Source organism: Arachis ipaensis, chromosome B04 (assembly GCF_000816755.2).
Source record: "Arachis ipaensis cultivar K30076 chromosome B04, Araip1.1, whole genome shotgun sequence".
Taxonomy (NCBI): Eukaryota; Viridiplantae; Streptophyta; class Magnoliopsida; order Fabales; family Fabaceae; genus Arachis; species Arachis ipaensis.
In genome coordinates, this window is record NC_029788.2 from 24,485,372 (window position 1) to 24,490,884 (window position 5,513).

The following is a 5,513-nucleotide window of genomic DNA, read 5'->3' on the forward strand; positions in this document are numbered from 1 at the left end:
CTATATCTTATATTTTTTTTAATATCTTGTTTTATTATATTTTTAGAACTAATCGCAGACTAAAGACCTAATTGCACTATTGTAATTTTTGAAATTAAGTTTCAGGGTGTGATTATACTTATAGTAGTCACTCAACTGCTTTATAACTGTCACTAAACAAATAGAGTGATGAGTTAGTACTTCTTTTAGTCCTTTATCATGCTAAATAGGACTATAGGAGTAAAACCATATTATTTATTTTTGAGGCTCAATTAAAACAGAAAATTTAATTAAAATGTGTGTAAACAGTTTATATATTCGATTCACAACTATCAAAACAACGTCGTTTATTCTTTTATTAGACAACAAAAACAATCAACGTTATTTTATTGTTGTCCAGCATGACAAAGAAGTACCAAGTTACTAACTTATTACTCATTTGCTGAGTCATTGTAATTTTTTTTTTTTTTGAAGAATTGCTATAATTTATTAATATCTGAGACTCAATCTCAAACACAATAATAATACAATTAAAATCTTAAATAATAATAAATTAGTACACAAGATGAATTTCAGTAACCATTATAAAAATGTAATCATATTATAAAAGACCAACATAAAACATTAATCATTACGTATCATAATATTAAGGTTTAATTATTTTATCAATTTCTATAATTTTATTAAATTTTTAATTAAGTTTTTATATTTTTTATTTTTGATTAAGTCTCTCTATATCAAATTTCATAATTAAGTATTTATCGTGATAAAAATACTGGAATTAACAGAATATTCTGTTAAGCAAAATGAATATTCCTAACACTTGATTGAATATTCTATATAGTTTAATAGAATATTCTATTAATTAATCATTACGTGTCATAATATTAAGGTTTAATTATTTTGAATATGAAGGGAGACAGAGAATACTTTTGCATCGCTTACCTGTAAAGTAAGATGGAAGGCACCGGCCCACCGCCAAGCGCAGTCATCGCAGCCATTGTCTTCAATGCTTATTCTTCATTCTTTTCGACAATGATGTCTTCCAATAAAATGAGGCCAGCATTTTTTTTTTAATTTTGATCACTATTTGACTAACATAAGTAATTATCTTTAAAAAATAAGTATTATTAATTTATATATATAAATTTTAATAAATAAAAATACAAATAATATTAATTTAGGTATATAAATTCGAATAAATATAATTATAGATTATGTATTTCATATATGCAAATTAAATAATTATAAATATAAATACAAATATTTATTGCGTCAAAATAGTAATATTTCCTCATCATATATAATATGTCACTTACAAATATTTGGTGGTTGTTCCGCGGGAAGATCTGGAGGTCGGGTTCGGAACAGCTGCCCCGAAGTGAGAGAATGAGAGTGACCAGTCTCATCACTATGGGCATTTTGGTGTGGCCATGAGCTCGTTGTGATGGGTGTCGTACGGATTTTTCGGTTGAAATTAGGGAATTGTGGAGTGCCTGTATGCCCTACCGCCTGTTTGTTGGTTTTTTCTGAAGGGGAGTTCATTAGTTACGGTTTCCTAGGCGTCATAAAGCCATTTAATACCAGGGAAAGTTTTTTGGATTTTCCAATTTTTCCCTCCAAGCTTTTGTATTTCATTTGAAACATTGGGGGTTTTGCTTGTAACCGTACCTTTTTGCTTCATAACTCCTTCTGCTTCTCCCATTTTTTCTTATTGCGTACTTCATTCCTGTTGTATGTATTTTTGGCTGGTTTCATCCATGCTTTTACCTTTTATGCTGTGTTTCCTTCTTTGCTTACTTCAGATGATCAGTTTAGTATTTCGCTCTGTTCCCTCCTTCTTGGCTTGCTTGCGTACTTGTTTTTTCTGTGTTTTATTTTCGATTGCTCTCTGTTTCTGCATTTTTCTATTTTGGGTTCTTTCTTCAAGTGCAAGTGGTAGAGAATTAGGGGGCACGTGCCACGTGGTCTTGTGATGAAGTAAGGGTCCTAGGGCTCCCGTTGTTCCGGCCGGCAGCGTTCCAAACGTGTATTATTAGGTGACATCCGAAGCGTGGGGGACACCATCGCGAGTGATAAAGGCATATCTCCAGAGGCTCCGTGATTAAGGGGCTATTTGTAGGGATGGAGAGGCGGAGCGTCAGCATGAGCTCGTGCTTCCTGGGATGGATGATAATGTCTGCTATATAAACCTTGACTCCTCCCGAGTTGCTGATTGGATGTGGGTCTACGAATCCATGTTCATGCGATTGGGATTGCAGCTCCCTTTCTCAGATTTTATGCAAGCGCTGCTTAATCGGTGTTCGGTGGTGCCGTCTTAGCAGCATCCTAACAGTTGGGTGGCCATCTGGGCTTTTGCGTTGATTTGTGATTACCTGGAGCTTCCTGCTCGGGTGGAGGTGTTTTTGTTCTTTTTATGTACCCTTTCGACCAAGGAGGAAAAACATAAAACGAGTTACGTGTCGTTCCGGGCTCAGCCAAACCGGTAAATTTTGGGTTATTTAAAGATTCTTTTCACAGGTTTAAAGGAGAGTACTTTAAAGTTTGTCCTACTCGGGAGAGCCATCCCTTTTGGTTGATCCTGGAGGGTGAACATCGGTTTGCGACATATTGGAACTTCGGGACCGGTGCATTGTACTTGACGTGTGTCACTTACGAGGGGCTGTCTCCCGAGAACAAAGACATTGATGATGTTTTGTGGTTGATTTTTGGGCTGATTGCCGCCGGGGCCAAGGAGGAGGTTGTCGTGGTTTTGTCTCCCAAGGCAAATAGGAAGCGGAGGAAAGTGGTGGAAGGGAGTAGCGGGGAAAACATGGAGAAGGTGGGGCCGATGCCGTCTGTGATGGACCGGAGTTTTGACGCTCCTGCCTTCATTAATCATTACCTCCTTCCCGTGCAGAGGAGTTTTTCCATGATTGTGATGTTACCGGCCAGGCGAAGTCAGTGTACCAGGACCTCCTTCAGTCCGCTGTTATCATTCGTAAGGTGGAGCCGATGTTGGCCCAGGTGTAGCTCTTGGATGGAAAGCTGCGCCAGTCCTAAGCGGAACCTGGGAAGCTAAAGGAGAAGCTGCTCGTTTGAAGGCCGCAAAAGATGCCGAGGATGCCAGCGCCGAAATTCTCTGTCTTTTCGAGGTGGAGACTTCGCTTCTCACTCAGCTGTCGGGTGAATGCAAGCGGGCCTCGGATGCCGTGTCTAAGGTTGTTGTTCTACTTGCCGAGGTGAACGCTTTAAGAGACGAGGTGGCGAAGCTGACGAAGGAGAAGGGGGCGTTGCTGGAGGATATCAAGGGTGCGATTTCGGCTGCTGAGGAGACCATGAGGGCCCAAGCTCTGGTCCTTGCCCCGTGTGTGGACGTGGCCGTAATGGGAGCGTTTCAGACCGTTAAGGATGGCCAAATCGTGGACCTGGAATGATTATTTGTAATTTTTTTCTAAGTTTGTAAGCCGCTTTTGGCATAACGTTTACTTTTTTGGTTTGTAAGCCATTTGTTCGGGCACTACTGTTTTGCTTTTTTATTTTAAAGCCGCTTAAGCCGTTTTTCTTGGTTTTCATGAATGCTTTTGTGGTCTCTTGGTGGGCCGTTTTTGTGCATATAAATAGTTGGCCTCTTGGTGGGCCATTTCAAATACTTATTTAACTTCATGGATATCCATGTTTTGGCCTCGGGGGTGATCAGTCCTCAGGGGTAGCCGTGTTTTGTTCGTGCCGTCGGTTAGGACAATGCTTTTGAAAGGAAAATGTAAAAATGAATTTTATTTAAAGTTTAGGCCTCGTTAAAACCTCCCGATGTGGGTAGGCAAGATCTTACTACGAGGTCAATTGCCCAAGTTTCGAATGGTCGGTCTGCCGTTATTATGCTGAGCTGGTGTGAGCCCGCTTGGTGGAGGTCAGTGTAGGTTTGGCATTTCAGGCAGATTTTGACTAGTTGGAGGGAATCTCTAATGATGGTGGGCCAGAAGTATCCGGGCCAAATGACCTTTTGAGCCAGGGTCTTCCTCCCAACGTGATGGCCACAGCACCCTTCCTGAATTTCATGAAGTTTGTAGTTCGTGTCACCGGGCTCTATACACTTGAGGAGGGGCTATGATAGTCCTCGATTGTATAGTTTCCTGGCTATGGTGGTGTATTTGGGGCCTTCTCACTGTACTCACTTTGCTTCTTTTGGGTCCACGAGTAAGCTGCCATCGGTGAGGTATTGGAGGATCGAAAAGGTCCAGGAGTGCTAGTTTGACATGGTGAAGGGTGACAGGAGGTTTTGTGGCCACGACCGATGATGTTTTGAGGACTTCCTGGATGAGTGATTGGTTCCTTGGAACCATCCTGGTACTTCCGAGTTTCGAAAGCAAGTCGGCCCTTGCGTTTCGTTCTCTAGGAATGTGCCGTATAGTCACTCCGTCGAACTTGGAGGTTAGATCCTTGACTTTAGATAAAAATATTACTGTAACAGGAGGTCCCGTGTTTGGTAGTCTCTATTTATTTGGGAGTTGACTATCTGGGAGTCACTGCAAACTTCTTGCATTTTTGTGCCAATTTCTTTGGCCAATGTTAGCCCGACTAAAAAGGCTTCGTATTCGGTTTGGTTGTTTAAGATCGGAAACATATAGAATGGATTGTTCGATCGCGACCCCATGCTCATTCTCCAATATTATTCCTGCTCCCCCTGAGTTGGTGTTTGACGAGCCGTCAACATGGAGCCTCCACATTTTGGCGGGTTCACCCCCGGGGTCATTTCAGCTATGAAGTTTGCCATAGCCCAGGCCTTTATCGCGTTCCTGGGTTTAAATCTGATCACGTACTGCGATAGCTCAACCGACCAAGCAAGCATCCATCCTACGAGGTTTGGTTTTTGTAATACTTGCCTCACCGCCTGGTCCATCCGGACCGTGATGGGGTGGCCTTGGAAGTATTGTCGAAGGCGTCGGGATGCCGTGGGTAGTGCGAATGTGAGTTTCTCGAGTTTAAAGTATCGTTGTCCATCATTTTAGAGGACTTTACTTATGAAGTATATGAGGCTCTGTGTCCTTTGCTTGTCTTCTCGGATGAGTGCTGCAACTAGCGCTTCATCCATTATGGATAGGTAGAGATAAAACGTTTCTCCCGTTCTTGATTTTGAAAGTATGCGAGCTCCACTAACATCTTTTTGAAATGCTGGAAGGCCTTTTTGCATTCGGGTTCCTACTTGAAGCCAATGGCCTTTTTAATGAGTCTGAAGAAAAGGATGGATTTTTGAGCTGAGGCTCCGAGGAAGCGAGAAAGGGCGGCAAGTCGTCCCGTTAACCTTTGGATGTCTTTGATATTTGCAGGGCTGCTCATCTCGAGGATAGCCTTACACTTGTCTGGGTTTGCCTTGACTCCCCGTTGTGTAATCATGAAGCCTAGGAACTTCGCTGCCTCCATTCCGAAGGTGCACTTAGTTTGACTGAAGCGCATTTGGTGTTTCCTTAGCGTACCCAATACAAGTTTTAGGTCGTCAATGAGTTCCTCACCGACTTGTATTTTGGTTAGCATATCATCAATGAAGACCTCTAGTT